General features: G+C 39.9%; 2 pseudogenes; both read left to right on the top strand.

The window, feature by feature from the left end:
- The first annotated feature begins 6,375 nt into the window (after positions 1 to 6,375).
- On the top strand, positions 6,376 to 8,315 carry LOC124967863 (lysine--tRNA ligase-like; annotated as a pseudogene).
- Positions 8,316 to 13,775: 5,460 nt separating this feature from the next.
- Positions 13,776 to 21,749, top strand: LOC124969389 (histone-binding protein RBBP7-like; annotated as a pseudogene).
- The last annotated feature ends 3,705 nt before the right edge of the window (positions 21,750 to 25,454 follow it).

Here is a 25,454-nt window from a genome sequence, read left to right as displayed (position 1 = left end):
AAGCCAATTTGTGGTCTAAACAGTGAAGCTAGATGATCAGACCAGTGAAAAGCAGATCATCCCCACCTATGTCTGAGATTGGGGAGATTTGTTGGCTGTCCTATACATGGTGTCCATCTCTCTTGCATCCAGGGGTACCCAATAGTACATCTTCCTATCAACCCTGGGGGAAGTCAGGGCCATAAGTGAGTTCCACACATCCATTGGGTCCTACTGGGTGCTGACCACCTAATTTCAGGTCTAGAGAACCAGTTAGCCCAAACCAGTCATTGGCCAGTAAAATCACAATGTGTTGGCATAAGTGACTCTGGGCACATCTTAATTCCTGAGTAGCATTAGGCCACTTGTCATAGGTGTAGTTATGTTGTTCCCAATAGACTGGGGCTTCTTGCTTTAGATGCCCCATGGTGGGTGTAAGCCACAAATACTGGTTACAAATCTGATAGTAACTATCCTTATGCCTTTGACATGTTGGTGGTAATGTTGGAAAGCATGAAGTTGATGGTCTTAAATGTGATTTAACAGCTGTAAAGATCTGAAAGTTGCCTTGTTCTAAAGTGGAAGTTCTTCCATGACCTGGTTGTGATAAAGTTTCATTTGTAGGCCATAATTTAATATCAGCATGTGGGTAGTATTTTGTAGAGTGTTTCTCTTTTCATTCTAATATTAAAAATTGAAAGAAAAAAATTTTTTGAACACAAAGAAATGGCAAACATTTAATGAGATGGAAATGATAATTACCTGGATTTGATCATTACACATTGTATGAACAGATCAAGTGATTATATTGTAACCCATAAATATGTACAAATATTACATCAGTTTTTAAAATAATTTTTAAAAGATTTTAAAAATTCAATTAACAGACAATATAATTTACCAAAAGTTTTTTCCCAAAATTTAAAACTGATTGAATGAAATATATTTGAGGAAAGAACATGTTTGAAAGGAGATAGTAGTAATATTCAAAAAATTTACAATCATCATGGTTTTTCCGCTTTAACCCAGTTAGCACTTTCCTCATCTTTTCTGTAAGAAAACAACTGTTTATCCAAGAATTTGTGTTCAATGATATTAATTTTATTAATCATAACAAATTATTATTAATCATAATAACAAATGGGAAATAACTTATGAGTCCACCAGGAGAAAGGTGACATTAATTATGGCTCAATATCCTCTAGATAAAAAACACAGAAGCCAGGGGTGTAACATAGGGGTAGAGTGCTTGCCTAGTATCTGTGAGGCCCTGGGTTGGATCCCAGCACTAAATAAGTAAATAAAGTAAATGAGTAAACAATAAAAATGAAAATAAATAAATAAATAAAAAAGCAGACATGCCCTGGGGGCAGTACAGCACACCTGTAATCCCTGTACCAAAACAAAAAAAGGCTGGTGATGTAGCTCAGTGGTAGACTGCTGGCCTAGCAATTTGTGGGGCCTGGGTTTGATCCCCAGCACCAAAACCAAAACAAAATCCCAGACTTTGTTATCTCATGGTTTCAGTGTGTCAGAAATCTGGGTGAATCTGCAAGAAAAATTTTTACACAATACCTTTGTTTGTATTTATTTATTTAATTTATTGTTATGTGGTGCTGAGGATGGAACCCAGTGCTTCACACATGCCAGATGAGCACTCTACCAGTGAGCTACAAACACAGCCCCCCACCAAAATTGAAATTTTATCAAGTCACTTCCTTAAAGAGGGCTACCCACCAAGGTAGCCCAGCAGTGCTGGGAAGGGGTAACAGTCCACATATGCAGCAATGATCTTCCTGCAACCTAGTGGCACACTGTTGAGACCAATCTAGGAAAGAGTTAACTTCAGTGGCTCTGTGTAAAATAATAAAGAAGTACATTAAAAAGTTTACTTATCACCACTGTCTTTGTGGAAGAGATTTAGGTCTTCTACTGATGTGCAGGAATATTCCTCAGGTCCTTGGGAAGAAGTTTCTCTGGCAGTCAATCCAGGTTGGCAGAACTTTACCTGAGAGTGTTGGATTCAGTTCTCCTGTCCAAACACATTCACAGCAGAAAAGATAGATAAAATTATGTGGAAAGGTTCCTTCCAAACAGGGTTAAATGGAGGCAGGGGGATTTGAAGGTATGGTCCTGACCATAACTGGATCCCCAAGTTCACACAGAGGTGGAAAAGTGAGTGGCTCAGCTATGGGATATCTACATATTTCAGTTTGAAACTTGGCCAGGTTTGTGATATGAGCCACCAGATCTGCAGTTTCCTGATCTTGAAGAATGTCATTCCTAATGCCCTAGTGTTCTTGGGGTGTTTCTGATTCTGAGTAGGGTCAAGGGAGCACCTTACACCATAGGTAGTAGCTTTCTTGACTTGGTTTGGGTGTCTCTTTAAGAGAGGATTGAGGTCTCCATCTACAATGGAGATGATACGGACATGGGTAAAATCAACTTGCCAGTCCACCTGAGGAAACTGTCTTGTGTTTTGTAATCCTGGAGGCTTTTTGGTGGAGCTAAGTGGGTTATTTCTCTGGCTTGTCTCATGGACATTGACTATTTGATGGGTTGTCCTCGGTATATATATTTTTTCCCTTCAGTATCTCTTGAGTTAGTTTGAGAGTGTTTCTCCAAAGGGAAAGATTGATGAAGGGTGTGTAAAACCTGCCACTGAGAGTTAGCGGGTAAGTTTATTATCTTCCATCTGAATCCACCCAAAAGGTAGGAGAATGCTTCCCCTAGGTAAGGCCTGCTGCGTCTCCTCCTGGTTGGATGGAGGTCTTATCTCTGGGGGAGGGCCTGTCCATAGTAGAGGGGTTAAGGTGGTTGGTTGGTGCAAAGTCCCATTAGCAGCCTCTTGGCCTGTTGAGCTGCTTGTCTCTTGCCTTCTCATATCTCATCTGTCCCCTTTGGATGTCCTTGGAGTGTATTACTGCCATCTCTTTAGGTGAATGAACAGCTTCCTACACTTTTAACATCTGTTCCAAGTTTTTTTATGGAAGTTTCCTCAGTTGTTTGGAATCCTCTCTTTCCAAATTGCTGCTTGTGTGTACAGGATTAGGTAGGCACATTTAGAGTCAGTGGAAATATTAACTCTCTATTGTTTCTATAGCTGGAATGCTCTCCTCAGGGCTGTCAAATCTGCAAGCTGTGCACTTGTGCATGGGGGTAAAGATTGTGCCTGTAAAGCATCATGTCAGGTCACTGGGGCACGTCCAGCCTTGTCATCTCCTTGTTCCATAAAGGAGCTCCCATCTGTGTACATGGCGAGGTCTGGACTAGACTGGGGAAAGGCTCTGATGGTCTCCTCATGCTGAGTAGTTTATGGCTAGGACTTGCTGGCAGCCAGGTTCAGGATTTCCCTGTAGTGTTTTAGTGGGGAAAGTGGCTGGGTTTCAATTAGAGCAAGTCCTTATTTGAGTTACAGGTCCTTCTAGAAGTCAAGCCTGGTATCTCAGGAGGTGACTCTCTGAGAGCCATAACCCCCTTTTGTATTTAAAATCCCTGAGAGGTCATGAGAGGCAGTGACTCTGAGGTGTCTTCCCAGGGTGGTTTTGATTGCCTCAGGGACTAGCAGGGCAACTGCTGCTACCACTCCCAGGCAGTGGGGCCATCCCAGAGACACTGTGTCAGGCTCCTGACTGAGATATGCCACTGGCTGTTGAGTTGGTCCATTTTTGTGTGTGTCCACTCCCAGGGCTATTCCTTCTCTATCAGTGAGGATAACAAGGTTAAAGTTTTGCTCCATAGGTAATCTAAAGACAGGGGTTTGAAGTCAGGTCCCTTTTAATGCCATAAAGGCCTTAGTATGTCCCAGTCCTGTATCAGGACAGTTGTTCTGTGATATAGGGTTTCCTTAAGGAGGCTGAAAAGAGGCTTAGCTAATTTCCCATACCAAGGAATCCAAAGCCTACAGTACCCAGTAATCCCTAAGAAGCCTCTATATTGCCCTATGGTGGTCTGCTCTTTTTTCATAGCTTGCAAATTCCATGAGACGCTTTAATCCTAAGTATTGCATGTGTTGACAAAATTGAGCTTTTCTTTTCCTCTATCAGCTAAGAAGGTTAGGAGTTCTGTAGTGGCCTTTTGACATTCCTCCTGGGTGGTAGAACTCAGGAGTATGTCACCTACATATTGGAGGACAACCACAGATGACCTATCTCTCAATTCTTCTAGGTCCTTGGCTAGGGTTTGTCCAAACAAGTGAGGGCTACCTCTAAATTCCTAAGAAGCACACTGTTCAGGTTAATGGAGATCCACATCTGGTTCCTTGAAGGCAAACAAATATTGTGATTGAGAGTCTGGGAATATACAGAAAAAGGCATCCTTTAAATCTAATAGAGTAACCAAGCAGCAACAGCTGGGATCTCAGATTACCCAGTATATGGGTCAGGAACTACAGGGTGGAGGGGAACAATGGCTTCATTAATCATTCTAAGGTCTCAGACTAGGTGCCATTCCCCATTTGGCTTCTGAACTCCTAAGAGGGTGTGTTGCATGGGCTGTTGCAGGGCACTAGAAGTCCCTGCTGTTTGAGGTCCTGAATGATCTCCAAATAGCCCTTTTTGCCTCTGGGTGCCAGGGGTATTGTCTCTGATGCAGAAAGACAGAGGGATCCTTTAAGACTATTTTAATTGGGATTGCACTTTTTGCCCATCCAACCTTGCCTTCAGTGGCCCATACTTCAGGGTTTATGTCACATTCTAATAGAGGTCAACATAGTGGTTCTAAATTCATCTTGGGAGTGTGGAGCTTTGAAAGTAAATTCCTCCCCAATAAAGGGATAGGGTACCTGGGGACTATCAAGAATGCATGAGAAAACATTATCCCATCCCACTCACAACTCAGTGGGGGAGTAAACTTTCTGGTAATAGGCCATTCAGATCCCCCCTTGCACCATTATGGTATTAGAGGAAGGAGGCCCAGGGTAAGGGAATACAGAAAGCTGGTGCCAATATCCAAGAGGGAGCTGACCTCTTGGCTCTCTATGGAGCAGAAAAACCAGGGGTCCTGCATGGTGACAGAAGGTACTAGAGCTATTAGTATTGACCTGGGCCCCATCAGGCCTGTGTGGAGGGGTCTGGCCTCAAGGACCTACACTGCCAAGGACATTCATTCCTCCAATGATTGCCTTGACATTTAGCACAGGGTTCCAGAGGTGGCCATTTGGCCATGGGCATCCCTGTTGGAAATGTCCCAAAGGGAAACAAATCCCTTTTGTGGCTTCTGGTTCATTCCATTTTTCTCTTTTCTTATCCAGGAAGCTTACTCCTCTCAGGGCCATGACCAGTGCCCCAGTCTTTTTCCTGTCTCTATGTTCCTTTTCTTTCTTTTCCTTCTGATCCCTGTTAGAAAACTCAGAAGTTGCAAGTTGGAGTGTATCATCTAAGGATTGATCAGAGCCCTATGCCAATTCTTGTAATTTCCTCTGAATGTCTGGGACTGACAATGATAAATTTTTCTTTTTTAAAAAATATTTTGTCGTAAATGGACAAAATACCTTTATTTTTATATGGTGCTGAGGACTGAACCCAGTGTCTCAAACATGCTCAGCAGATGCTCTACCACTTAGCTACAACTTCAGGCCTAAAAGTTATCTTTTAAAAGTAGGCAGCTGTCTGTGGATTCAGGATCCACAGTGGTGTGTCTCATTGCCTCTCTGCATTCCTCCATAAAAATAGTGGGACTTTCCTGAGGGCCTTGTATGATCCTTGTATGATACCTTGGAATAATACTGAGGGCCTCAAGGATTAACATCTGGAAATGCCTAGTTTTCCAGGCATCCCATTCATCATTTGGATGCCATAAGTATTACTTTCATATGAACAAACTGATAAGAAGAACAAGTATTCAGATGAGAATTCTTCCCTTTTCTCTTGACTTCTATGGTTCCCTCATCTTCCCAGTTGATGGTTATCACAAGCTGTCTCTGCCTGGGATTTGACATATTCTATTCACCATTGTGAAACCCTCTTACGCCACCATTTATTGATCCATCCAAATAAATTTTCATTAAAAATCTTAAGCATATGGGCTGGGGATATAGCTTAGTTGGTAGAGTGCTTTCCTCACATGCACAAGGCCCTGGGTTCAATCCCGAGCAACACACACACACACACACACACACACACACACACACAATCCAAAGCATAATAAATATACATGTATAGAAAAAGCCAAACTGGCCCCACATTTAACGTCTGAGGCTGTCTCAAAGTAAAGACCCTGTTTAAAATGATCTTACACAGTGCACAGTGCATGGTGGAGCATGCCTCAATCCCTGCAGCTTAGGGGGTTGAGGTAGGAGGATCTTGAGTTCAAAGACAGCCTCAGCAATATAGCAAGGTTACAGCAAGGCTACAGCTTCAGCAATGTAGCAACTTTTGGGTTGGGTCCTTTATGAAGATGGTCATGATGGAAGGGGCTGAGGTGAAAGTGGATGGAAAGCTGAAAATGAGCAAAAAGTGGTGGTAATCTTTAGTTCCAGGGTGTTCTGCTATGTTGATGCAAGCTGCTGTAAGGCTGGTTAGGGGGTCCCTGCGCCAAACCTCCTGGGCAGAGTGGGGTCAGAAGGAACTTCAACTGGGTCAACTTGCTCCTTTCACGGTGCTTCACAAGAGGACAAGCCACTTTCTAATAAAATAAATGAGTTAAAGAGACACCTGAAAGCTGAGAAGAAAGTGGCAGAGAAGGAGGCCAAGCAGAAAGAGCTCAGTGAGAAACAGCTAAGCCAGGCCGCTGCTGCTGCCACCAACCATGCCAATGAAAATGGTGTGGGTTCTGAGAACAGCCTGGACCCAAACCAATACTACCAGATCCACAGTTAAGCAGTCCACCAGCTGAGGATCAATGGGGAGGACCCCTACCTACATAAGTTCCAAGCAGACATCTCGCTCACTCACTTCATCCAAGAATATAGTCACCTGCAGCCTGAGGGTCACCTGACTGACATCACCTTGAAGGTGGCAGGTAGGATCCATGCCAAAAGAGCTTCTGGGGGAAAACTCATCTTCTATGACCTTTGAGGAGAGGGGGTCAAGTTGCAAGTCATGGCCAATTCCAGGAATTATAAATCAGAGGAAGAATTTATTCATATCAATAACAAACTGCGTTGGGGAGACATAATTGGAGTTCAGGGGAATCCTGTGAAAACCAAGAAGGGTGAGCTGAGTATCATTCCCTATGAGATCACACTGCTCTCTCCCTGCTTGCAGATGGTACCTCATCTTCACTTTGGCCTCAAAGACAAGGAAACAAGGTATTGTCAGAGATACTCGAACTTGATCCTGAATGACTGTGTGAGGCAGAAATTTATCATCTGCTCTAAGATCATCACATACATAAGAAGTTTCTTGGATGAGTTGGGATTTCTGAGATTGAAACTCCTATGATGAACAACATCCCAGGGGGAGCCGTGGCCAAGCCTTTCACCACTTACCACAGTGAGCTGGTCATGAGTTTATATATGAGAATTGCTCCAGAACTATACTATAAGATGCTGGTGGATGGTGGCATTGACTGGGTTTATGAAATTGGATGCCAGTTCTGGAATAAAGGGATTGATTTGACTCACAATCCTGAGTTCACCAGCTGTGAGTTCTACATGTCATATGCAGACTATCATGATCTCATGGAAATCACAGAAAAGATGGTTTCAGGAAGGGTGAAGAGCATTACAGGCAATTACAAGATCACTTACCACCCAGATGACCCGGAGGGCCAAGTCTATGTGATTGACTTCACTCCACCTTTCTGGAGCTTGAGAAAGCTATAGGGGTGAAGCTGCCAGAAACTAACCTCTTTGAAACTGAAGAAACTCACAAAATTCTTGATGATATCTGTGTGGCAAAAGCCACTGAATGCCCTCCACCTTGGATCATAGCCAGGCTCCTTGATAAGCTTGTTGGGGAGTTCCTGAAGTGACATGCATCAATCCTACGTTCACCTGTGATCACCCACAGATAATGAGCCCTTCAGCTAAATGGCACCGTTCTAAAGAGGGTTTGACCAAACACTTTGAGCTATTTGTCATGAAGAAGGAAACAGGCAATGCCTACACTGAGCTGAATGATCCCATGAGGCAGCGGCAGGTGTTTGAAGATCAGGCCAAGGCCAAGGCTGCCGGTGATGATGAGGCCATGTTCATGGATGGAAACGACTCCCCTGGAGCATGGCTGCCTCCTACAGCTGGCTGGAGCATGGGCATTGACCGCATCACCATGTTTCTCACAGACTCCAGTAACGTCAAGGAGGTGCTTCTGTTTCCTGCCATGAAACCTGAAGACAAGGAGACTGTAGCAACCACTGATAAACCGGAAAGCACAACCGTTGGCGCTTCTGTCTAGAAAACAATTCCAGGGCATGTAAGTCAGGAATACTTGCATTTCTGCAAAAGATCAGGTCTCTGAGGGAATTCTTGTGTGTCGCCATCTATTTGAACACGCAGTTCAGTTCAGCGACCAGAAGAGAGAAGATTAAGAATTTCTTTTTACTCCTTGTTATCAAATAAACCATTTGTCTCTTTTTAAAAAAAAGTAGTATCTTATTCTGATAGACTTTAATACTATCTTATAACCAAGAACTTTAAAAATTTTATTTTGGAAGCCAATAGTCATAGATTCCTCCTCTTCCATTTTCTGTAAAATATTTGTGATTCATTCTCAAGCAAATAGTTGTTGGGACTAATGACACATTAACTAACTTAGGCTGACTCTTTACTCCCTGGTGAGTGAGCAAGATCAAGGCCTCAAAGGCAGTTTCAATAGTTAATGACGATAAATCGGACCACCGTCAGGGATTGGTTAACAACAGTTCTGCGAACATGATCAGCTCATGCTTGCCATATAGTCCTATGGGACTCTCACCTATGTGAACCCCCTGGGCCTTGCTGACCTTTAAGCTGATTGGTTCCCGCCTAGCCTCCACCCTACATAAACGCTGTGTGATTTCCTCAATAAACGAGTTCCTGCTGTGACTGGTCTCCCTGACATGTCTGATTGCCCTCCGGAGGGCTGGGTGCAGGCAATCAGTCGGCCCTACATATCCCGGTCTGGCCTTGTTGGGGAGTGTCCCCTTCCCTTGTCACTGGTCGAGAAGAGCAGGGGGGCTTAAGATCTAACAAGATCAGATAAATTGAAATGTAAGATAAACAGTATATAAATGTATTTCAGAAAAAAGGCATGTTATTGTCAGTCTTTGTTTTTATTCCATTTTAAAACTCTAGTTTTAAGTGTCCTAGGAAACTGTCTCTTAATAAGCTACGGTAAGTGGCACCGGCCTAAATTCAGTTTCCTGGGAGGCTAAGGCAGGAAGATTGCAAATTAGACATTAACCTGGTCAACTTAGACTGTTTATCAAAATAAAATAACTGGGGCTGGGGATATAGCTCAGTAGTAGAACAATTATTAGAAAGTGTGTGGTCCTGGGTTCAATGCCCAGAACTACAAAAAAAAAAAAGGGGGGAAAAGTCAGTGATCCAAAATGGTGGACTAGAGGAAGGCTGCATTCCTTCTCATTCTGTGACTTACAAAAAAAAAGGGGGAAAAAGTCAGTGATCCAAAATGGTGGACTAGAGGAAGGCTGCATTCCTTCTCATTCTGTGACTGGTGATTCAAGTAGAGAAAATGTCGTTTCTCTGAGAGGCAGCAATCACTGCCCACTGATCTCCTGCTGTCTTCCCCTCATTTGTCTGCCAAGATGGCCCACATTTTGAACACAGATTGCTCTCTGACTGCCACCTATCATCTGCCATTTGCCTGTTTGCCCTCCTCTTACCTGCCCATTGCCTGCCTTTCACCTACCCATCACCTGCTGCCTGATGTCCACCCGCTGATCATCTGCCATTAGCTTGCAGACTGCTCACAGAATGCCAGTGGATCACCTACTGCTTGCTGTTGCCTGGAAGTCCATTGTCACAGTACCTGCAGGTTTGGTTACATGCGGTCACTGCCATCTTGGGACATAGGCCAGGGCCTGTAGGTTTGCTGCCACCACTGCTGCCATCTTGGGGTGCAGCTGCCTCAGTCTGGGGACACTGGTCAGGGTCTGGAAACATACTGGGGTACCTACACATCTGGTTGCACCTGAGTTCTTCCTGCTGGATGTGCTAGTGGCTGCCATGTGGCTACCTCTCTGTAGGGTCACTCCTTTGTGCAAACACATCCCTGGTGGTCTCTCTGCAAGTTCAAAGGGCATTGAGATCTTGGGAGTGCAGCAAGGTAGAGCCTGGGGAAGCTGAAGCCCAGGTCCATTAGATTGCAGCTGGATTTGCATGGGCCAGTCTGGGTCTGGCAAGCCTGTGGAATGCTGAAGACTAGGGGCAGTTCCTTGGGGGGAGTATAGGTAGGAGAAACTGGAGAACACCAGGCTCTCTCCAGTTCAGTGAGTCCTGAACTCTGCAGAGACAGAAGGGGCCAGCTACAACCAGTGGGAAGACTGGAAGAGGGTATGAGAACATCTTGCTATCAGCTCACCCACCCAAACACTTGGGAACCCACTGGACTGGAGCTAACATCAAACTTCAGAAATCCCCACCTATTGGTGGAGGAGGGAAACCAATGGAAGCATTCAATTTTCCATTGAAACTTTCCTCCTTTTTTTTTTTGCCCTTTCTCACACTTCTACCATCTTTGAATCCAAATATTTTTCATGTATTAATTTATTGAGGAATGGCATGACTGAATAGTATATTAGTTTTTTGTGTATTCTTATATTTTTACTTTTTAAAAAAATCTATTTTTTTCCTCACCTATCTATCTCCCTGGATTCTCTTTCTCATACTAGCAGCCAACATCTATTAATTCCTCCCTTACTCTTACTATAAAGTTTTACCCCTATCTTTTCTCTTTCCTCATAAACACCACATCTTACACTCCTTCTGTTCCCTCATTGTCCATCATTTGAAATAGTAAATGCTGTTTAGCAAACTTACTGTTTATATTGTAGACAATAATAGAACACATCATTTCTGTTTATTGCAACAAAACTGTAGATGCCTTAATAGGAGTCATTTGGTTTAAGGTGGTATACTGCTTGCTTTGGGTACTGTTAATAATGGTCTCCCCCTTACAGGTGAGGTACTGGAAGCCTTCAGGGACACTATAAGACCACAAGGTAGAAACTGTACTGCATCATATCCATACCTCTAAATGAGGAGATACACGAGCATCATGAAAAAACAAGGGAAAAAAGTGCCTCAAACAAACTAAGACGTTCCAACAATAGAATCCATAGACAACAGGATAGAAGAAATGTCAGAGAAGTTTAGAAAATACATAGATTGATCTTTGAAATAAAGAATGGTATCAGAGAGAAAATACAGGAAGTGAAAGATCACTTCAGTAAAGAGACAGAGATTATAAAAAGGAATCAAGCAGAAATCCTCAAAATGAAGGAAAAATCAACCAAATTAAAAATTCAATGGAAAGTATCACAAACAGACTAGACCACTTAGAAGACAGAACCTCAGACAATGCAGACAAAATATATACTCTTGAAATAAAATCAAACACATAGAGAAGATGGTAAGAAACCATGAACAGAACTTCCAAGAAATATGGGATAACATGAAAGACCAAATTTAAAATTTATTGAAATAGATGAAGGTGTAGAGATACAAACCAAAGGAATGCACAATCTTTTCAATGACATAATATTAGAAAAATTCCCACATCTAAAAAATGAAATGGATAATCAACTACAAGAGGCTTACAGGACCCCAAATGAACAAAATTACAGCAGACCCACATCGAGGCACATTATAATGAGAGTGACTAACATACAGAATAAGGACATAATTTTAAAGGCTACAAGAGAAAAAAATGTAGGGAAAACCAATTCAGATTTCGGTTGATTTCTCAACCCAGACCCTCAAGCTCTGAAAGAAAATGGATGCCAACCAAGAAATTTATATCCAACAAAATTAAGCTCCAGATTTGAAGATGCAATAAAAAACCTTCCATGATAAACAAAACTTAAAAGAATTCACAACTAGAAAGCCTGCACTACAGAACATTTTCAGCAAAATATTCCATGAGGAGGAAATGAAAAAGAACAATGAAAACCAGCAAAGAGAGAAACTACACTAAAGGAAAGGTCAATCAAAGGAGAAACCAAGTCAAGTTAAAAAGCAAAAATGAACCAAAATGACCAGGAATACAAATCCTATCTCAATAATAACCCTGAATGTTAATGGCCTAAACTCATCAATCAAAAGACATAGACTGGCAGACTGGATTTAAAAATAAAAAAGACACAACAATATGCTGCCTTCAAGAGACTCACCTCCTAGGAAAAGACATCCACAGACCGAAGGCAATATGTTGGGAATAAACATCATTCACATAGACCACATAAACAATAGGGATTCCCATCCTCATATTAGACAAAGTAAACTTCAAACCAAAGTTAGAAGGGATAAAGAAGGACATTTTATGCTGCTTAAGGGAATCATACATCAACAAGACATAACAATTGTAAATATACATGCTCCAAAACAATGGAGCATCTATGTATATCAAATAAACCCTTCTCAATTTCAAGAATCAAATAGACCACAACACAATAATACTGGGTGACTTTAACACAACCTCTCACCACTGGATAGATCTTACAAACAAAAACTAAATTAAGAAACTACAGAACTAAATAATACAATCAATGATTTAGACTTAACAGACATATATAGAGTATTTGATCCAACACTGAATGAATACACTTTCTTCTTAGCAGCACATGGACACTTCTCTAAAATAGATCATGTTATGCCACAAAGAAACTCTCAGCAAATAAAAAAAAAATAGAAATATTACCCTGAATTCTATCAGGTCATAATGGAATAAAACTAGAAATCAATGACAAAATAAAAAAAATAGGAGCTACTCCAACACCTGGAGACTAAATAGCATGCTATTGAATGATTAATGGATAACAGAAGAAATCAGGGAGGAAATAAAAAAATACTTAGAAGTAAATGAGAACACCAATATAACATATCAATCTCTGGAATGCTAAGGCAGAACTAAGAGGAAAATTTATTGCATTGAGCTCATACATTAAAAGAAAAAAAAAGCAACAAATAAATGACCTAACATTACATCTCAAAGTCCTAGAAAAAGAACAAATCAAAACCAATAACAGAAGACAGGAAACAATTAAAATTAGAGCTGAAATCAATGAAATTGAAACAATAACAAAAAAAAATTTTTAAAAAGTTGGTTCTTTGAAAAAATAAATAAAATTGATAAACACTTAGCTACCCTAATGAAGAGAAAGAAAACGCGAATAACTAAAATTCGTGATGAAAAAGGAAATATGACTACTGAAATACAGATTATCAGAAACCTTTTTTTTTTTTTTTTTTTTTTTGTGGTTCTGGGGATCGAACCCAGGGCCTTGTGCTTGCAAGACAAGCACTCTACCAACTGAGCTATCTCCCCAGCCCCAGAAACTGTTTTTAAAATTTATACTCAAATAAAATAGAAAATCTCAAAGACATCAACAAATTTCTAGAGACATATGATTTACCCAAACCGAAGCCAAAGGACATACACAATTTAAGTAGATCGATTTCAAGCAATAAAATAGAAGATGCCATCCAAAATCTACCAACTGAGAGAGAAGAGTGCCTCAGACCTTGGTACCCACAAGCAGGGAAGAGGTTGGAGAGAAGGACACATTTGGGGAGCACCCAGGCAGCAAGACAAAGCTCAGGCTTCCAGAGCTAGGACAGCCAGTGATTGATAGGGCTGCTCTTGCTAGTGAGAGGCATCCAAAGAGGCAAAAAGGGGCAAACAACCCAAAGCAAGATGGTGAGCAAAGAGATGTTTGAAGATGCTGTCAAGGAGCATGTCATCAATGAAGAATATAAAATCTGGAAGAATACATCGTTTCTGTATGACCTGCATGGCCCATGCTCTTCAGTGGCCCAGTCTTACGGTTCAGTGGCTTCCTAAAGTGACTAAACCAGAAGGAAAAGATTATGCCTTTCATTGGCTAGTGTTGGGGACTCATATATCTGATGAGCTGAATCATCTGGTGGTGGCTCAAGTTCATATTCCAAATGATGATACACAATTTGGTGCTTCCCACTATGACAGTGATAAGGGTAAATTTGATGGCTTTGGTTCTGTAACCAGAAAAATTGAATGTGAAACTAAAATTAATCATGAAAGAGAAGTAAACCAGGCTCCTTATTTGCCATAGAACCCTCACATCATTGCTACAAAAACTTATTCTGATGTGTTTGTTTTTGACTATACAAAGTATCTTGCTAGATCAGATCCAAGTGGAGAACATAATCCTGATGTTAGGTTAAGAGGTCACCAAAAGGAAGGATATGCTCTATCCTGGAATTCAAAAATTGAGTGGACATCTCTTAAGTGTATCTGATGACCATACTGTCTGCCTGTGGGATATAAAGGCAGGACCAAAGGAAAGCAAAACTGTGGAAGCTAAAGTGATCTTTACTGGCCACTCATCTGTTATAGAGGATATGGTCTGGCATCTCCTATGTGAGTCATTGTTTGTATTTCTCACTGATGATCAGAAACTTATGATATGGGACACCAGGTTCAATACCACTTCTAAACTGGGCCACTTGGTGGATGCGCATACCACCAAGGTCAACTGCTTCTCGTTCAATCCCTACAGTGAGTTTATTCTAGCAACCGGCTCTGTGGATAAGACTGTAGCTTTGTGGGACCTGCATAACTTAAAAGTCCATACGTTCAGAGAGATCCAAGATGGCGGACTAGAGGGAGGCTGCATTCCTTGTTCGCTCCCTAACTCGGGTTTCAAGCAGAGGATATCAGTTTCTTGGTGAGGCAGTTTTTGCTGCTTATTGATCCTCTGGTGTTTACCCCATTTGTCTACTGTGATCACCTGAAGTCAGTCAGCATATTGATGCCTTTTTGATTGCAGATTGCTCACTGTCAGGCGCCTATCATCTGCCATTTGCCTGCCTCTTGCCTGTCCATTGCCTACCTTTCACCTATCCATTATCCACCAACCAAGGTTCACCTTCCGATCAGCCGAGCGCAGTCAGCAAACTGACCACAGACTGCAAGTGGAGTGCCAGCTGTGTGCTGTTGCCTGGAAGTTCACTGTCACAGTACCTGCAGGTTTGGTTACACATGGCTGCCACCATTTTGAGACAACAGCCCGACCCTGTAGGACCCCTGGCTGGACTGACTTGAGTCCCATCTCAGGATCCCTCAGCCTAACTGATCCCTCCCTGCCTCTGGGGCCCTCACGTAGACTGACTGCTCCCTGCCACCAGGACCCCTAGACCAACTGACTGTTCCCTATCACCAGGACCCCCAGACCAACTGCACACCATCTCCAGGATCATGCAACCAGACCAGCCACACCCTGCCTCCAGGACCTATGCTTGACCAACCACACCCCACCTCCAGGACCTCCAGCCTAACACACCCACACCCCGAGCTGCAGCTCCCCATTTGCCAACACATTTGGAAGCCAGAGCAGCCATCTTGGATAATCCTGGAAGCTGTAGCTCCAATCTTTAGGTGGGGCAAATTTCATCCTGAGACGCCTGCTGGAGACTTGAAGCTAATTGTCAGATACCTCTCATGTATCAGGTTACTGAAGACTGGGAGGTTTGAATACTGTATGACTGCTATAGTGTAGATTTGTTTTTCTTTTTTTTTTTTTCTCCTTTTTGAAAATTTTAAAGTTTTTATTTCTTTACTTTTCTTGCTCTCTTTTCCTTTTGTTTACCTGTTCCCTTAGAGTCTCTTCCTCCCTTTTCTCATGCTAACAACCAACTTCTTTTGATTACACTGTCACTCTTTCTATTATCTAGAACTTCTATATATTCTTTTCTTATCCCATTAACAGCTACATCCTAGACCCCTCCGTATCCTCTTTGTCCTCCATTAGAAACTGTAGACCTTATTGCAAATCTGTTTGTTATACTGAAGATAATAATTGAACTCATTCTGTTTATTATGACAATATTGTTAATGTCTTCATAGGGGCTATTTGGTCTAGGACTGCATACTGTCTGAACTGGGCACTGCTAATAATGATCTCCCCCTTAAAGAAAAGGTTTTGGAAGCCTATTGGGTCACTATAAGCTGATAGAGGGAAATCTGCAATACCCCATTTCTGCACTGCTAGAGGGGAAGATACATGAACAACATGAAAAAAACAAGGGAAGAAAATGATCCAAACGAATCTAGATTCTATATTAATAGAATCCAGTGACAGTATGGTAGAAGAAATGTCAGAAAAGGACTTCAGATTATACATGATTAAGATGGTTCGTGAAGCAAAGAATGAAATAAGAGAGCAAATGCAGGAAATGGATGATAATACCAATAAGCAGTTGAAAGAGCAACTGCAGGAAGCAAAAATCATTTAAACAAAGAGATAGAGATTCTAAAACAAAAACAAAAACAAAAACAAAACAAAACAAAACAAAAAAAAACACCAAATGGAAACCTTTGAAATGAAGGAAACAATAAACCAAATAAAAAACTCAATGGAAAGCATCACCAAAAGACTAGACCACTTGGAAGACAGAACCTCAGACAATGAAGACAAAATATTTAATCTTGAAAATAAAGTTGCCCAAATAGAGAAGATGGTAAGAAATCATGAATAGAATCTCCAAGAACTAAGGGACATCATGAAAAGACCAAAATTTAAGAATTATCGGGATTGAGGCAGGCACAGATATACAAACCAAAGGAATGAACAACCTATTTAATGAAATAATATCAGAAAATTTCTCAAACCTGAAGAATGAAATGGAAAATCAAATATAAGAGTCTTACAGAACACCAAATGCACAAAATCACAACAGATCCACACCAAGGCACATTATAATGGAAATGCCTAACATACAAAATAAAGATAGGATTTTGAAGGCCGCAAGAGGAAAGCATCAGATTACATATAGGGAGAAACCAATACAGAAATCAGCAGATTTCTCAGCACAGACTCTAAAAGCTAAAAGGTCCTGGAACAACATATTTCAAGCTCTGAAAGAACATGGTTGCCAACCAAGAATCCTATACCCAGCCAAACTAACCTTCATATTTGAAGATGAAAGAAAATTCTTCCATGATAAACAAAAGTTAAAAGAATTTACAAATAGAAAGTCTGCACTACAGAATATTCTCAACAAAATATTCCATGAGGAGGAAATGAAAAACAACAATGTAGATCAGCAAAGGGAGGAACTACCTTAAAGAAAAATTCATTCAAAGGAGAAACCAAGCCAAGTTAAAAACCAAAATAAGCCCAAATGACTGGGAATACAAATCATATCTCAATAATAACCCTGAATGTTAATGGCCTAAATTCATCAATCAAAAGACATAGACTGGCAGAATGGATTAAAAAGAAAGACCCAACAATATGCTGCCTTCAAGATACTCATCTCATAGAAAAAGACATCCACAGACTAAAGGTGAAAGGATGGGAAAAAACCTACCACACACATGAACTCAGTAAAAAAGCAGAGGTTTCCATCCTTATTTCAGATAAAGTAGACTTCAAGCCAAAGTTAGTCAGAAGGGATAAACAAGGACATTTCATACTGCTTAAGGGAACCATAAATCAGGAAGAAATAATGATCATAAATATTCATACCCCAAACAATGGTGCATCCATGTACATCAAACAAATCCTTCTCAATTCCAGGAATCAAATAGACCACAACACAATAATTCTGGGTGACTTTACACACCGTTGTCACCACTGGATAGATCTTCCAAACAAAAACTAAACAAAGAAAACACAGAACTCAATAACACAATCAATAACCTAGACTTAACAGACATACATAGAATATTCCATCCATCAATGAGTGAATTCACTTTCTTCTCAGCAGCACATGGAACCTTCTCAAAAACAGACCATATGTTATGCCACAAAGCAGCCCTTAGTAAATTAAAAAAAATAGAGATATTGCCTTGTGTTCTATCAGCTCATAATGGAATAAAATTAGAAATCAATGACAAAATAAAAAACAGAAATTACTCCAACACCTGGAGACTAAATAATATGCTACTGAATGAAACATGGATAACAGAAAACATCAGGGAGGAGATAAAAAAAAATTCTTAGCGGTAAATGAGAACAATGATACAACATATCAAAATCTCTGGGACACTATGAAAGCAGTGCTAACAGGAAAATTCATTGCATGGAGTGCATTCAAGAAAAGAATAAAAAGTCAACTATTAAATGACCTAACATTACAGCTCAAAGCCCCAGAAAAAGAACAGATCAACACCAAAAGTAGTAGAAGACAGGAAATAATTCAAATCAGAGCTAAAAATCAATTAAATTGAAACAAAAGAAACAATTCAAAAAATTGACAAAACAAAAAGTTAGTTCTTTGAAAAAAGTAAACAAAATATAGCCACACTAACAAAGAGGAGAGAGAAAACTTAAATTACTAAACTTCGTGATGAAAAAGGAAATAGCACAACAGACACCACTGAAATACATAACGAGAAGGTACTTTGAAAATCTATATTCCAACAAAATAGAAAATACCAAAGACATCAACAAATTTCTAGAGACATATTATCCTCCCAAACTGAACCAGGAGGACATACACAATTTAAACAGATCAATATCAAGCAATGAAATAGAAGAAGTCATCAAAAGCTTACCTTCCAAGAAAAGTTCAGGACCAGATGGATTCTCAGTCAAGTTCTACAAGACCTTCAAAGAAGAACTCATTCCAATACTTCTCAAAGTATTTCAGGAAAAAGAAAAGGTGGGTACATTACCAAACTCATTCTATGAAGCTAATATCACCCTCATACCCAAACCAGGCAAAGACACATCAAGGAAAGAAAATTTTAGACCAATATCCTAGATGAATATAGATGCAAAGATCCTTAATAAAATACTGGCAAACCGTATCCAAAAACATATTAAGAAAATTGTGCACCACGATCAAGTGGGGTTCATCCCTGGAATGCAAGGATGGTTTAACATCCGTAAATCAATAAACATAATCCATCATGTCAATAGACTTAAGGATAAGAATCATATGGTTATCTTAACTGATGCAGAAAAAGCATTTGACAAAATACAACACCCCTTCATGCTCACACTAGAAAAAATAGGGATAGTAGGAACATACCTCAACATTGTAAAGGCTATTTATGTTAAGCCCACAGTCAACATCATTCTTTTTTTTTTTTTTTTGTGGTGCTGGGGATTGAACCCAGGGCCTTGTGCTTGCGAGGCAAGCACTCTACCAACTGAGCTATCTCCGCAGCCCTCAACTTCATTCTTAATGGAGAAAAACTGAAAGTATTTTCTTTAAAATCAGGAACAAGACAGGGATGCCCTCTTTCATCACTTCTATTCAACATTGTCCTTGAGATACTAGCCAGAGCAATTAGACAGACTAAAGAAATTAAAGGGATATGAATAGGAAAAGAGGAACTTAAGTTGTCACTATTTGCTGATTACATGATTCTCTATTTAGAGGATCCAAAAAAACTCCTTCAGAAAACTTCTAGACCTCATAAATGAATTCAGCAAAATAACAGGTTATAAAATCAACACGCATAAGTCTAAAGCATTTTTATACATAAGCAATGAAACATCTCAAAGGGAAATGAGGAAAACAACTCCATTTGCAGTAGCCTCAAAAATCATAAAACACTCGGGAATCAATCTAACCAAAGTGGTAAAAGATCTCTACAAAGAAAACTAGAAAACATTGAAGAAAGAAATTGAGGAAGATCTTAGAAGATGGAAAGATCTCCCATGTTCTTGGATAGGAAGAATCAATATTATCAAAATGGCCATACTTCCAAAGGTGCTATACAGATTTAATGCAATTCCCATTAAAATCCCTATGACATTTCTCATAGAAACAGAAAAAGCAATCATGAAATTCATCTAGAAGAACAAAAGACCCAGAATAGCCAAAGCACTCCTGGGCAGGAAGAGTGATGAAGGAGGTATCACAATACCAGACCTTAATCTCTACTACAGAGCAATAGGAACAAAAATGGCATGGTATTGACAGGTAGACCAATGGTACAGGATAGAAGACACAGGAACATACCCACATAAGTACAGTTATATCATACTAGACAAAGGTGCCAAACACTTACAATGGGGAAAAGATAGCCTCTTCAACAAATGGTGCTGGCAAAACTGGAAATCCATATGCAGTAAAATGAAACTAAACCCCTATGTCTCACCCTGTACAAAACTCAACTCAAAATGGATCAAGGATCTAGGAATTAGGCCGGAGACCCTTCACCAAATAGAAGAAAAAGTAGGTCTGATACTCCTTCATGTTGGCTTAGGACCAGACTTCCTTAAGACCTCCATAATGCAAGAAATAAAAGCAATAGTCAATAAATGGGATAGATTCAAACTAAAAAATTTTTTCTCAGCACAGGAAACAGTAATGTGAAAAGAGAGCCTACAGAAGGGGAGAAAATCTTTTCCACACACACTTCAGACAGAGCACTCATCTCCAAAGTTTATAAAGAACTTTAAAAACTTTACGCCAAAAATACAAAGAACCCAATCAATAAATGGGCCAAGGATGGGCAGACACTTCAGAGAAGATATACAGGTGATCAACAAATATATGAAAAAGTGCTCATCATCCCTAGTAATTACAGAAACGCAAATTAAAACCACCCTAAGATTTCATCTAACTCCAATTAGAATGGCTATTATCAAGAACACAAATAATAAGTGTCGGCGTGGATGTGGGGGAAAAGGCACACTCATACATTGCTGGTGGAGTTGCAAATTGGTGCAGCCACTCTGGAAAGCAGTATGGATATTCCTCAGATAACTTGGAATGGACCCACCATTTGATCTAGCTATCCCACTCCTCGGTTTATACCCAAAGGACTTAAAATCAGCATACTACAGTGATGCAGCCACATCAATGTTCATAGCAGCTCAATTCACAATAGCTAGATTGTGGAACCAATCTAGATGCCCTTCAGTTGACGAATGGATAAAGAAATGGTGGTATATATACACAATGGAATATTACTCATGCATAAAGAATAAAATTATGGCATTTGCTGGTAAATGGATGAAGTTGGAAAATATCATGCTAAGTGAAATAGGCCAAGCCCAAAAAACCAAAGGCCAAATGTTTTCTCTGATAAGTGCATGGCAATATATAATGATGGGAGGGGTGGGGGGAAGAGAAGAATGAAGGAACTTTGGATGGTGTAGAGGAAAAAGGGGTGGGAGGGGGTGGGGATGGAAAAACAGTAGAGTGAAACAGACTGTATTATCCTATATATACATATGATTACATGAATGGCGTGAATATACATTGTGTACAACCATAGAAATGAAAAGTTATACCCCATTTGTGTACAATGAATCAAAATGTGTCTGTAAAAATAAAAAATATTTTAATAAAAAAATAAACCAAGAAAACAAAAACAGAAACAAAAAAGTCCATACCTTCAAATCCCATAAAGATTCACTGGTCTCCACATAAAGAAACTATTCTGATTTAAAGTGGTTCTGATCACTGCCCAAATGTGTGGGATTTAAGTAAAATTGGAAGAGAAAAATGAGCAGAAGATGCAGAAGATGGGCCTCTAGAATTCCTGTTCATTCATGGAAGACACACTACCAGGAATTTGGACTTCAGTTGGAACCCCAATGAGCCTTGGGTCATTTGCTCAGTGCTTGAGGAAAATATCATACAGATACGGCAAATGGCTGAAAATATTTACAGTGATGAAAAGTCATTTGTCACATCAGAACTGAAGAGACAAGGATCTTAAACCCAAACTATGAGAGATGTTTCTGTTGTATGTAATGCTACATGAATGCTTGATTTATCAAGTGCCAAAAAGGCATTGTGTCGTAGGAAATATAAGTGGATGGTTTATGGCATTCTTTACCCTCTGATTCTGATTCTAGCACTTTCGAGTGAGTTGTTGCATACTATATCATATTGTGGTTGTTAGGGAAGAAAAGAATGATGCTTAAGAAAGAACATCACCATTGTTTTAAAATACAAGTAGCAGGGTACTGCCTTTGATTCAACTGTTTTAAGTTATAATTTTCTCAAATTAAGTGCTTGCAGTTCCTGAATATACAAGGATAACCTTTACACTTTTTCCTGCCAACACTTCTTGATTGACTTTGCAGAAATAAAGTTTTTTTTTTTTTTTTTTCGGTGCTGGGGATTGAACCCAGGGCCTTGTGCTTGTAAGGCAAGCACTCTACCAACTGAAATAAAGCCCAGAAATAAAGTTTTAAAATTAAAAAACAAAATTTATCAACAAAGAAAAGCCCAGGACCATATGGATTCTCAGCGGAGTTCTATGAGACCTTCCAAAAAGAATTAGCACCAATATCCCTCAAATTATTCCATGATATAGAAAAGGAGGGAACCCTTCTAAACTAATGCTATGAGGCTAGTATCAACCTGATACCAAAACCAGACAAAGACACATCAAGGAAAGAACACTTCACACCAATATCCCTGATGAACAGAAATTCTCAATAAATTTTTGGCAAAACGCATACAAAAGCAGATTAGAAAGATAGTGCACCATGATCAAGTAGGGTTCATCTGAGGGATGCAAGGTTGGTTCAAAATACAGAAATCAATAAATGTAATTCATCATATCAACAGACTTAAAGAAAGGAAATCATATCATTATCTCACTAGATGCAGAAAAAGCATTTAATCAAATACAGCACCCCTTCATGTTCAAAACACTAGAAAAACTAAGGATAGTAGGAACATACCGCAACATTGTAAAAGCTACCTATGCTAAGCCCATGGTCAACATTGTCCTAAATGAAGAAAAACTGAAACTATTTCCTCTAAGAACTAGAAGAAGACAGGGATGCCCTCTTTCACTACTTCTATTCAACATCATCCTTGAAACTCTAGCCAGAGCAATCACACAGACAAAAGAAATTAAAGGGATATGAATAGGAAAAGAAGAGATCAAACTATCACTATTTGCCAATGACATGATTCTGTAATTGGAAGATCCAAAAAAAATTCCACCAAAAAATTTCTAGACCTCATAAATAAATTCAGCAAAGTAGCAGGATATAAAATCAATACTCATAAATCAAATGCATTTCTACACATCAGTAATGAATCCACTGAACAAGAAATAAAGAAAACTACCCCATTTAATCACCTCAAAAAAAAAAAAAAAAAAAACTGGGCTGGGGAGATAGCTCAGCTGGTAGAGTGCTTGCCTAGAAAGGACAAGGCCCTGAGTTAGATACCCAGTACTGCAAAAAAACAAAAAACAAAAAACAAAAAACTTGGAAATTAATCTAACAAAAGAGGTGAAAGACCTCTACAATGAAAACTACAGAACATTAAAAACAGAAATTGAAGAAGATGGAAAGACCTCCAATGCTCTTGGATAGGCAGAATTAATATTGTTAAAATGGTTATATTATCAAAAATGTTATACAGATTTAATGCAATTCCTATTAAAATCCCAGTGATGTTCTTCATAGAAGTAGAAAAAGCAATCAAGAAACTCATTTGGAAAAATAAGAGACCCAGAATAGCCAGGGCAATCCTTAGCAAGAAGAGTGAAGCAGGAGGCATCACAATACCAGAACTTAAACTATACTGTTGAGCAATAATAACAAAAATGACATGGTATTGGCACCAAAATAGACATGTAGACAAATAGTACAGAATAGAAGTCACAGAGACAAACCCACATAAATATGGTTATCTTGTACTAGACAAAGGTGCCAAAAACATACAAGGGAGAAAAGAGCCTATTCAACAAATGGTGCTGGAAAAACTGGAAATCCATATGTAACAATATGAAATTAAACTTCTATCTCTCACCCTGCACAAAAATCAACTCAAAGTGGATCAAAGATGTAGGCACTAAAACACACTGTGCCTAACAAGAAAAAGTAGGCACAAATCTTCATCATGTCAGCTTAGGACCTGACTTCCTTAACAAGACTCCCAAAGCACAAAAAGTAACATTAAGAATCAATATCCCAGTGCAGTGGGCACACCTATAATCCCAGCTCGGGAGGCTGAGGAAGGAGGATCAAGGGTTCAAAGGCTGACTTTGAACCCTTGATCCTCCTTCCTCAGCAACTTTGGGAGACCCTAAGCAACTCAGTGGCACCCTGTCTCTAAATAAAATAAAAATAGGGCTGGAGATGTGGCTCAGTGGTCAAGTGCCCCTGAGTTCAATCCCCAGTACCCCTCCCCCCAAAAAAACAAAGAATAAAAATATGGGATGGATTCAAACTAAAAGTTTCTTAGCAAGAACGTAAAGAGAGAGCCTACAGAATGGGAGAAAATATTTACCACACACACCTCAGATAGAGCCCTATTTTCCAGGATATATAAAGAAGTCAAAAAACACCAAAGAAACAAATAACCCAATCAATAAATGGGCTAAGGAACTGAACAACTTCACAGAAGAAATACAATCAGGGTTGGGGTTGTGGCTCAGTGGTCGAGAGCTTGCCTAGCATGTGTTATCAGAACTACATATAAATTGATAAAATCCATCAACTAAATATATATATACACACATATATATAGAGAATACAATCAATGAACATGAAAAAATGTTCATCATCTCTAGCAATTAGAAATGCAAATCAAAACTACTCTAAGATTTTATCTTGCTCCAGTCAGAATAGCAATTATTAAGAAAACAAACAATAATAAGTGTTGGTGAGGATGCTGGGGAAAAGGTACACTCACACATTACTGGTCTGTTGAGGGCCGTCTTGGACAAGATGGCGCCTGGCAATGAGCCAAAAGGCACTGGGTACCAAAATAAGGAAGTACCCATAAAGGTTGCTTGCCTACTAGTTCCTTGGAGACTTATGACGTGTTGACGCCAGGCTCTAGGATTGGCTATCTAATATCATGCCGCGCGTGGACAGTTCGTGATTCATATAGTGCTATGCTGACATTCCTCTGCATGCTCTCCTGTGTGAGAGAAAGCTTTGCTATAATTGGCTGATAAGCTAGGAGCCTGGGGGAGGAGAGAGGGAGAGGGAAGAAGAAGGGAGATAGTGGCAGAACAAAGGAGGCAGAAAAACAGGGAGGATGCAATAAATCTGGTCAACTAAAGATTGGTGGTGTCTCCTTTCTCTGCGCCGGTTCCGCTGGACGGAACACTGGTCTGACTGCAGACTGGTGCAACCACTTTGGAAAGCAGCATGGAGAGTCATCAGAAAACTTGGAACAGAACCATCATGTGATCCAGCTATTCCACTCCTGTTTACACCCAAAGGACTTAAAATCAGTGTACTACAGTGATGCAGACACATCAATATTTATAGAAGCTCAATTCACAATAGCTAAACTATGGAACCAAATTAGATGCCCCTCAACAGAAGAATGGATAAAGAAAATGTGGTACATATACACAATGGAATATTACTTAGCCTTAAAGAAGAATGAAATTATGGCATTTGTAGGTAAATGGATGGAACTAGAGAATATCATGCTAAGT

This window comes from Sciurus carolinensis, chromosome 17 (assembly GCF_902686445.1).
Source record: "Sciurus carolinensis chromosome 17, mSciCar1.2, whole genome shotgun sequence".
Taxonomy (NCBI): domain Eukaryota; kingdom Metazoa; phylum Chordata; class Mammalia; order Rodentia; family Sciuridae; genus Sciurus; species Sciurus carolinensis.
The sequence above is the reverse complement of the archived record's forward strand: the minus strand, read 5'-3'. Positions and strand labels throughout refer to the sequence as shown.